This window comes from Taudactylus pleione, unplaced genomic scaffold (assembly GCF_031769625.1).
Source record: "Taudactylus pleione unplaced genomic scaffold, aTauple2 ptg000109l, whole genome shotgun sequence".
Classification (NCBI taxonomy): domain Eukaryota; kingdom Metazoa; phylum Chordata; class Amphibia; order Anura; family Myobatrachidae; genus Taudactylus; species Taudactylus pleione.
Window position 1 is genome coordinate 13,807,912 of NW_028284511.1, and position 11,049 is coordinate 13,818,960.

General features: G+C 31.6%; 4 non-coding genes across 4 annotated transcripts; all 4 read right to left on the minus strand.

Annotated features, from left to right (window-relative positions):
- Nucleotides 1–4,356: 4,356 nt before the first annotated feature.
- TRNAT-CGU (transfer RNA threonine (anticodon CGU)) lies at nt 4,357–4,429 on the minus strand. Its single transcript has one exon. It is a non-coding gene; the product is annotated as a tRNA-Thr (tRNA).
- A 1,255-nt stretch (nt 4,430–5,684) lies between these two features.
- TRNAT-CGU (transfer RNA threonine (anticodon CGU)) lies at nt 5,685–5,757 on the minus strand. Its single transcript has one exon. It is a non-coding gene; the product is annotated as a tRNA-Thr (tRNA).
- A 2,611-nt stretch (nt 5,758–8,368) lies between these two features.
- On the minus strand, nt 8,369–8,441 carry TRNAT-CGU (transfer RNA threonine (anticodon CGU)). Its single transcript has one exon. It is a non-coding gene; the product is annotated as a tRNA-Thr (tRNA).
- Nucleotides 8,442–9,693: 1,252 nt separating this feature from the next.
- Nucleotides 9,694–9,766, minus strand: TRNAT-CGU (transfer RNA threonine (anticodon CGU)). Its single transcript has one exon. It is a non-coding gene; the product is annotated as a tRNA-Thr (tRNA).
- Between the last annotated feature and the right edge of the window lie 1,283 nt (nt 9,767–11,049).

The following is an 11,049-nucleotide window of genomic DNA, read 5'->3' on the forward strand; positions in this document are numbered from 1 at the left end:
ACCTATGTATATCAGTTCAAAATATCAGTATCAATTGAGCAAGATGAAATCTGCTCTATGCAATGCATGTTGATATGTGCTTTAAATGCTCTTTTTAAATTAAAATAATTGGAAATCTTTAATATTAATTTTACAGTGATGGTGAATAACCATGCTGGCAGTATCAGTTTGAAGGAAATTGATCCAATAAAAGATTACACAAATATTTTCAACTATGCTCTTGAAACTAGTCAGTAGATTAGACTGAATGTGATAAGTGTCTTTCCAATTTGGCTATACAAGTGTGTGTATTCATCATCTTCTCATTTAGCATACTAAAGCAGAGTATTGCAATATAGGGTGCTGCAAATTAAGTTTTAGCAGCTGTAACAATAAAGAAGAATTAGGCCCCCACCTGGTTTACGAGACCAGTGCTCTAACCCCTGAGCTATGGAGCCATTTGGTTAAGTGTTGTTATACACATTTTGGTTTCTGGTTGAGGATGGAAAACAATATACATCAAATTTCAAATCTTTTCGGGTAAATGTACTTTTTTCAATTACAATTGTTGTGTTTATGGTCATCTTAAGGTACTTCAAGATTGTATCAAGACAGCCACATAAAATTGGCAAAGTAGTTGTAGTCGTCTATAATGGACTAGGAATGTATTACTTTGCTTCTTAAAGAGCTGTAGGAGAGAGGCCAGGTTAACATAAAACAAAATATTTTATCCTCCTGCTTTATAAAGGAACACTTCAACTTTGGTTTTCGACATACTTTAACACTAATATGACAATTTAAAATGTAGGCTTATGTATGCTGTTTTCTTTCAGTTGGTCCTATTTATTGTCATGTTGACTCATTTACTGTATTATTTATGGGGACATTTATGAAAACATGTAGAAGTAGTGGAAGACACCTATGTAAATTGGTGAATAGAAATGATTATACAACCGTAAAAAGTAATTCAATTTCTATTTTTTTAGCAAATAAAATACAATATCTCATTGGGTTTTATTAATTATATCTCTTTGTCCAAAAATCCACTTTTTACAAATGTAGACACTTTGAATCAAATTATTTAAATGCATTTTAAAATGAGCTTTCTTATGTTAGTGTGGAGTGTATAAAATACAGTTACAAAATTGGTCATACTTTCCATGGCTTTCCAACTTTAGGATCCATAGGGTGGAATTATTTCAAAATGTTATAGCCGGACATCTTTATAGAGTTATTTGAAGTCATTACTGGTCATTACCCTGAGTCTGCTTGCAGGTGCAGAGTATATATGCTTATATGTTCAAATCTGCCTTCAGTTATATCTATTGGCACCTATGTTTCAGTTCAAATTATCGGTATCAACTGAGCAAAATTAAATCTTCTATATGCAATGCATGTTGATATGTGCTTTAACTGCTCTTTTTAAAGTAAAATAATTGGAAATCTTTTATATTAATTTGATAATGATAGTGAATAACCATGTTAGGAGTATCAGTTTGAAGGAAATTGGTCCAATAAAAGATAACACAAATATTTTCTTGAAACCAGTCAATAAATTAGACTGAATGTGATATGACTCTTTCCAATTTGGCTATACAAGTGTGTATATTCATCATCTTTTCATTTAGCGTACTAAAGCAGAGTGTTGCAATATAGGGTGCTGTATCTTAAGTTTTAGCAGCTGTAACAACAATGAAGCATTAGGCCCCAGTGAACTCATGACACCTGGTTTACAAGACCAGTGCTCTAACCCCTGAGCTATGAAACCATTTGGTTAAGTGTTTTTATACACATTTTGATGTCTGGTTGAGGATGGAAAACAATATACAGCAAATTTCAAATCTTTTCCGGTAACTGTACTTTTTTCAATTACAATTGTTGTGTTTATGGTCATCTTAAGGTACTTCAAGATTGCATCAAGACAGTCACAAAAATTGGCAAAGTAGTTGTAGTCATCTATAATGGACTAGGAATGTGTTACTTTGCTTCTTAAAGAGCTGTAGGAGAGAGGCCAGGTTAACATAAAACAAAATATTTTATCCTCCTGCCTTATAAAGGAACTCTTCAACTTTGGTTTTCATTATACTTTAACACTAATATGACAATTTAAAATGTAGGCTTATGTATACTGTTTTCTTTCAGTTGGTCCTATTTATTGTCATGTTGACTCATTACTGTATTATTTATGGGGACATTTATGAAAACATGTAGAAGTAGTGGAAGACACCTATGTAAATTGGTGAACAGAAATGATTCTACAACTGTAAAAAGTAATTCAATTCTAAATTTTTTTAGCAAATAAAATACAATATCTCATTGGATTTTATAAATTGTATCACTTTGTCCAAAAATCCACTTTTTACAAATGTAGACACTTTGAATCAAATTATTTAAATACATTTTAAAATGAGCTTTCTTATGTTAGTGTGGAGTGTATATAATACAGATACAAAATTGGTCATACTTTCCATGGTTTTCCAACTTTAGGATCCATAGGGTGGAATTATTTCAAAATGTTATAGCCGGACATCTTTATAGACTTATTTGAAGTCATTACTGGTCATTACCCTGAGTCTGCTTGCAGGTGCAGAGTATATATGCTTATATGTTCAAATCTGCCTTCAGTTATATCTATTGGCACCTATGTATCAGTTCAAACTATCGGTATCAATTGAGCAAAATGAAATCTGCTCTATGCAATGCATCTTGATATGTGCTTTAATGCTCTTTTTAAAGTAAAATAATTGGAAATCTTTTATATTAATTTTATAATGATAGTGAATAACCATGTTAGGAGTATCAGTTTGAAGGAAATTGGTCCAATAAAAGATAACACAAATATTTTCTTGAAACCAGTCAATAGATTAGACTGAATGTGATATGTCTCTTTCCAATTTGGCTATACAAGTCTGTATATTCATCATCTTCTCATTTAGTGTACTAAAGCAGAGTATTGCAATATAGGGTGCTGCATCTTAAGTTTTAGCAGCTGTAACAACAATGAAGCATTAGGCCAGAGTGAACTCATGACACCTGGTTTACAAGACCAGTGCTCTAACCCCTGAGCTATGAGACCATTTGGTTAAGTGTTTTTATACACATTTTGGTGTCTGGTTGAGGATGGAAAACAATATACGGCAAATTTCAAATCTTTTCCTGTAAATGTACTTTTTTCAGTTACAATTGTTGTGTTTATGGTCATCTTAAGGTACTTCAAGATTGCATCAAGACAGTCACAAAACTTGGAAAAGTAGTTGTAGTCGTCTTTAATGGACTAGGAATGTATTACTTTCCTTCTTAAAGAGCTGTAGGAGAGAGGCCAGGTTAACATAAAACAAAATATTTTATCCTCCTGCCTTATAAAGGAACACTTCAACTTTGGTTTTCATTATACTTTAACACTAATATGACAATTTAAAATGTAGGATTATGTATACTGTTTTCTTTCAGTTGGTCCTATTTATTGTCATGTTGATTCCTTTACTGTATTATTTATGGGGACATTTATGAAAACATGTAGAAGTAGTGGAAGACACCTATGTAAATTGGTTAATAGAAACGATTCTAAAACTGTAAAAAGTAATTCATAGCAATTTCTAACTTTTTTAGCAAATAAAATCCAATATGTCATTGGATTTTATTAATTGTATCTCATTGTCCAAAAATCCACTTTTTACAAATGGCCTATTCTGATATATATGCAAAATCTATAATTGAGGTATACCTGGTAGACACATTGAATCAAATTCTTTAAATGCATTTTAAAATTGGCTGTTTTATGTTAGTGTGTATATAATATAGATACAAAATTGGTCAAAGTTTCCATGGCTATCCAACTTTAGGATCCATAGGGTGGAATTATTTCAAAATATTATAGCCGCACATATTTATAGAGTTATTTGTAGTCATTAGTGGTCATTACCATGAGTCTGCTTGCACGTGTAGAGTATATATGCTTACATGTTCAAATCAGCCTTCAGTTATATCTATTGTCAACTATGTATATCAGTTCAAAATATCAGTATCAACTGAGCAAGATGAAATCTGCTGTATGCAATGCATGTTGATATGTGCTTTAAATGCTCTTTTTAAATTAAAATAATTGGAAATCTTTAATATTAATTTTACAATGATGGTGAATAACCATGCTGGCAGTATCAGTTTGAAGGAAATTGATCCAATAAAAGATTACACAAATATTTTCAACTATGCTCTTGAAACTAGTCAATAGATTAGACTGAATGTGATAAGTGTCTTTCCAATTTGGCTATACAAGTGTGTGTATTCATCATCTTCTCATTTAGCATACTAAAGCAGAGTATTGCAATATAGGGTGCTGCAAATTAAGTTTTAGCAGCTGTAACAATAAGAAGAATTAGGCCCCAGTGAGAGTTGAACTCATGACACCTGGTTTACGAGACCAGTGCTCTAACCCCTGAGATATGGAGCCATTTGGTTAAGTGTTTTTAAACACATTTTGATTTCTGGTTGAGGATGGAAAACAATATACATCAAATTTCAAATCTTTTCGGGTAAATGTACTTTTTTCAATTACAATTGTTGTGTTTATGGTCATCTTAAGGTACTTCAAGATTGTATCAAGACAGTCACATAATATTGGCAAAGTAGTTGTAGTCGTCTATAATAGACTAGGAATGTATTACTTTGCTTCTTAAAGAGCTGTAGGAGAGAGGCCAGGTTAACATAAAACATAATATTTTATCCTCCTGCTTTATAAAGGAACACTTCAACTTTGGTTTTCATTATACTTTAACACTAATATGACAATTTAAAATGTAGGCTTATGTATACTGTTTTCTTTCAGTTGGTCCTATTTATTGTCATGTTGACTCCTTTACTGTATTATTCATGGGGACATTTATGAAAACATGTAGAAGTAGTGGAAGACACCTATGTAAATTGGTGACTAGAAATGATTCTACAACTGTAAAAAGTAATTCAATTTCTAATTTTTTTAGCAAATAAAATACAATATCTCATTGGATTTTATTAATTATATCTCTTTGTCCAAAAATCCACTTTTTACAAATGTAGACACTTTGAATCAAATTATTTAAATGCATTTTAAAATGAGCTTTCTTATGTTGGTGTGGAGTGTATAAAATACAGATACAAAATTGGTCATACTTTCCATGGCTTTCCAACTTTAGGATCCATAGGGTGGAATTATTTCAAAATGTTATAGCCGGACATCTTTATAGAGTTATTTGAAGTCATTACTGGTCATTACCCTGAGAATGCTTGCAGGTGCAGAGTATATATGCTTATATGTTCAAATCTGCCTTCAGTTATATCTATTGGCACCTATGTTTCAGTTCAAAATATCGGTATCAACTAAGCAAAATGAAATCTTCTATATGCAATGCATGTTGATATGTGCTTTAACTGCTCTTTTTAAAGTAAAATAATTGGAAATCTTTAATATTAATTTTACAGTGATGGTGAGTAACCATGCTGGCAGTATCAGTTTGAAGGAAATTGATCCAATAAAAGATTACACAAATATTTTCAACTATGCTCTTGAAACTAGTCAATAGATTAGACTGAATGTGATAAGTGTCTTTCCAATTTGGCTATACAAGTGTGTGTATTCATCATCTTCTCATTTAGCATACTAAAGCAGAGTATTGCAATATAGGGTGCTGCAAATTAAGTTTTAGCAGCTGTAACAATAAAGAAGAATTAGGCCCCAGTGAGAGTTGAACTCATGACACCTGGTTTACGAGACCAGTGCTCTAACCCCTGAGCTATGGAGCCATTTGGTTAAGTGTTGTTATACACATTTTGGTTTCTGGTTGAGGATGGAAAACAATATACATCAAATTTCAAATCTTTTCGGGTAAATGTACTTTTTTCAATTACAATTGTTGTGTTTATGGTCATCTTAAGGTACTTCAAGATTGTATCAAGACAGTCACATAAAATTGGCAAAGTAGTTGTAGTCGTCTATAATGGACTAGGAATGTATTACTTTGCTTCTTAAAGAGCTGTAGGAGAGAGGCCAGGTTAACATAAAACAAAATATTTTATCCTCCTGCTTTATAAAGGAACACTTCAACTTTGGTTTTCATTATACTTTAACACTAATATGACAATTTAAAATGTAGGCTTATGTATACTGTTTTCTTTCAGTTGGTCCTATTTATTGTCATGTTGACTCCTTTACTGTATTATTTATGGGGACATTTATGAAAACATGTAGAAGTAGTGGAAGACACCTATGTAAATTGGTGAATAGAAATGATTCTACAACTGTAAAAAGTAATTAAATTCTAACTTTTTTTAGGAAATAAAATACAATATCTCATTGGATTTTATTAATTATATCTCTTTGTCCAAAAATCCACTTTTTACAAATGTAGACACTTTGAATCAAATTATTTAAATGCATTTTAAAATGAGCTTTCTTATGTTAGTGTGGAGTGTATATAATACAGATACAAAATTGGTCATACTTTCCATGGCTTTCCAACTTTAGGATCCATAGGGTGGAATTATTTCAAAATGTTATAGCCAGACATCTTTATAGAGTTATTTGAAGTCATTATTGGTCATTACCCTGAGTCTGCTTGCAGGTGCAGAGTATATATGCTTATATGTTCAAATCTGCCTTCAGTTATATCTATTGGCACCTATGTATCAGTTCAAACTATCGGTATCAATTGAGCAAAATGAAATCTGCTCTATGCAATGCATCTTGATATGTGCTTTAATGCTCTTTTTAAAGTAAAATAATTGGAAATCTTTTATATTAATTTTATAATGATAGTGAATAACCATGTTAGGAGTATCAGTTTGAAGGAAATTGGTCCAATAAAAGATAACACAAATATTTTCTTGAAACCAGTCAATAGATTAGACTGAATGTGATATGTCTCTTTCCAATTTGGCTATACAAGTCTGTATATTCATCATCTTCTCATTTAGTGTACTAAAGCAGAGTATTGCAATATAGGGTGCTGCATCTTAAGTTTTAGCAGCTGTAACAACAATGAAGCATTAGGCCCCAGTGAACTCATGACACCTGGTTTACAAGACCAGTGCTCTAACCCCTGAGCTATGAGACCATTTGGTTAAGTGTTTTTATACACATTTTGGTGTCTGGTTGAGGATGGAAAACAATATACGGCAAATTTCAAATCTTTTCCTGTAAATGTACTTTTTTCAGTTACAATTGTTGTGTTTATGGTCATCTTAAGGTACTTCAAGATTGCATCAAGACAGTCACAAAACTTGGAAAAGTAGTTGTAGTCGTCTTTAATGGACTAGGAATGTATTACTTTCCTTCTTAAAGAGCTGTAGGAGAGAGGCCAGGTTAACATAAAACAAAATATTTTATCCTCCTGCCTTATAAAGGAACACTTCAACTTTGGTTTTCATTATACTTTAACACTAATATGACAATTTAAAATGTAGGATTATGTATACTGTTTTCTTTCAGTTGGTCCTATTTATTGTCATGTTGATTCCTTTACTGTATTATTTATGGGGACATTTATGAAAACATGTAGAAGTAGTGGAAGACACCTATGTAAATTGGTGAATAGAAATGATTCTAAAACTGTAAAAAGTAATTCATAGCAATTTCTAACTTTTTTAGCAAATAAAATCCAATATGTCATTGGATTTTATTAATTGTATCTCATTGTCCAAAAATCCACTTTTTACAAATGGCCTATTCTGATATATATGCAAAATCTATAATTGAGGTATACCTGGTAGACACTTTGAATCAAATTCTTTAAATGCATTTTAAAATTGGCTGTTTTATGTTAGTGTGTATATAATATAGATACAAAATTGGTCAAAGTTTCCATGGCTATCCAACTTTAGGATCCATAGGGTGGAATTATTTCAAAATATTATAGCCGCACATATTTATAGAGTTATTTGTAGTCATTAGTGGTCATTACCATGAGTCTGCTTGCACGTGTAGAGTATATATGCTTACATGTTCAAATCAGCCTTCAGTTATATCTATTGTCAACTATGTATATCAGTTCAAAATATCAGTATCAACTGAGCAAGATGAAATCTGCTGTATGCAATGCATGTTGATATGTGCTTTAAATGCTCTTTTTAAATTAAAATAATTGGAAATCTTTAATATTAATTTTACAATGATGGTGAATAACCATGCTGGCAGTATCAGTTTGAAGGAAATTGATCCAATAAAAGATTACACAAATATTTTCAACTATGCTCTTGAAACTAGTCAATAGATTAGACTGAATGTGATAAGTGTCTTTCCAATTTGGCTATACAAGTGTGTGTATTCATCATCTTCTCATTTAGCATACTAAAGCAGAGTATTGCAATATAGGGTGCTGCAAATTAAGTTTTAGCAGCTGTAACAATAAGAAGAATTAGGCCCCAGTGAGAGTTGAACTCATGACACCTGGTTTACGAGACCAGTGCTCTAACCCCTGAGATATGGAGCCATTTGGTTAAGTGTTTTTAAACACATTTTGATTTCTGGTTGAGGATGGAAAACAATATACATCAAATTTCAAATCTTTTCGGGTAAATGTACTTTTTTCAATTACAATTGTTGTGTTTATGGTCATCTTAAGGTACTTCAAGATTGTATCAAGACAGTCACATAATATTGGCAAAGTAGTTGTAGTCGTCTATAATAGACTAGGAATGTATTACTTTGCTTCTTAAAGAGCTGTAGGAGAGAGGCCAGGTTAACATAAAACATAATATTTTATCCTCCTGCTTTATAAAGGAACACTTCAACTTTGGTTTTCATTATACTTTAACACTAATATGACAATTTAAAATGTAGGCTTATGTATACTGTTTTCTTTCAGTTGGTCCTATTTATTGTCATGTTGACTCCTTTACTGTATTATTCATGGGGACATTTATGAAAACATGTAGAAGTAGTGGAAGACACCTATGTAAATTGGTGACTAGAAATGATTCTACAACTGTAAAAGGTAATTCAATTTCTAATTTTTTTAGCAAATAAAATACAATATCTCATTGGATTTTATTAATTATATCTCTTTGTCCAAAAATCCACTTTTTACAAATGTAGACACTTTGAATCAAATTATTTAAATGCATTTTAAAATGAGCTTTCTTATGTTGGTGTGGAGTGTATAAAATACAGATACAAAATTGGTCATACTTTCCATGGCCCAACTTTAGGATCCATAGGGTGGAATTATTTCAAAATGTTATAGCCGGACATCTTTATAGAGTTATTTGAAGTCATTACTGGTCATTACCCTGAGTATGCTTGCAGGTGCAGAGTATATATGCTTATATGTTCAAATCTGCCTTCAGTTATATCTATTGGCACCTATGTTTCAGTTCAAAATATCGGTATCAACTAAGCAAAATGAAATCTTCTATATGCAATGCATGTTGATATGTGCTTTAACTGCTCTTTTTAAAGTAAAATAATTGGAAATCTTTAATATTAATTTTACAGTGATGGTGAGTAACCATGCTGGCAGTATCAGTTTGAAGGAAATTGATCCAATAAAAGATTACACAAATATTTTCAACTATGCTCTTGAAACTAGTCAATAGATTAGACTGAATGTGATAAGTGTCTTTCCAATTTGGCTATACAAGTGTGTGTATTCATCATCTTCTCATTTAGCATACTAAAGCAGAGTATTGCAATATAGGGTGCTGCAAATTAAGTTTTAGCAGCTGTAACAATAAAGAAGAATTAGGCCCCAGTGAGAGTTGAACTCATGACACCTGGTTTACGAGACCAGTGCTCTAACCCCTGAGCTATGGAGCCATTTGGTTAAGTGTTGTTATACACATTTTGGTTTCTGGTTGAGGATGGAAAACAATATACATCAAATTTCAAATCTTTTCGGGTAAATGTACTTTTTTCAATTACAATTGTTGTGTTTATGGTCATCTTAAGGTACTTCAAGATTGTATCAAGACAGTCACATAAAATTGGCAAAGTAGTTGTAGTCGTCTATAATGGACTAGGAATGTATTACTTTGCTTCTTAAAGAGCTGTAGGAGAGAGGCCAGGTTAACATAAAACAAAATATTTTATCCTCCTGCTTTATAAAGGAACACTTCAACTTTGGTTTTCATTATACTTTAACACTAATATGACAATTTAAAATGTAGGCTTATGTATACTGTTTTCTTTCAGTTGGTCCTATTTATTGTCATGTTGACTCCTTTACTGTATTATTTATGGGGACATTTATGAAAACATGTAGAAGTAGTGGAAGACACCTATGTAAATTGGTGAATAGAAATGATTCTACAACTGTAAAAAGTAATTAAATTCTAACTTTTTTTAGGAAATAAAATACAATATCTCATTGGATTTTATTAATTATATCTCTTTGTCCAAAAATCCACTTTTTACAAATGTAGACACTTTGAATCAAATTATTTAAATGCATTTTAAAATGAGCTTTCTTATGTTAGTGTGGAGTGTATATAATACAGATACAAAATTGGTCATACTTTCCATGGCTTTCCAACTTTAGGATCCATAGGGTGGAATTATTTCAAAATGTTATAGCCAGACATCTTTATAGAGTTATTTGAAGTCATTACTGGTCATTACCCTGAGTCTGCTTGCAGGTGCAGAGTATATATGCTTATATGTTCAAATCTGCCTTCAGTTATATCTATTGGCACCTATGTATCAGTTCAAAATATCGGTATCAATTGAGCAAAATGAAATCTGCTCTATGCAATGCATCTTGATATGTGCTTTAATGCTCTTTTTAAAGTAAAATAATTGGAAATTTTTTATATTAATTTTATAATGATAGTGAATAACCATGTTAGGAGTATCAGTTTGAAGGAAATTGGTCCAATAAAAGATAACACAAATATTTTCTTGAAACCAGTCAATAGATTAGACTGAATGTGATATGTCTCTTTCTAATTTGGCTATACAAGTGTGTATATTCATCATCTTTTCATTTAGTGTACTAAAGCAGAGTATTGCAATATAGGGTGCTGCATCTTAAGTTTTAGCAGCTGTAACAACAATGAAGCATTCGGCCCCAGTGAACTCATGACACCTGGTTTACAAGACCA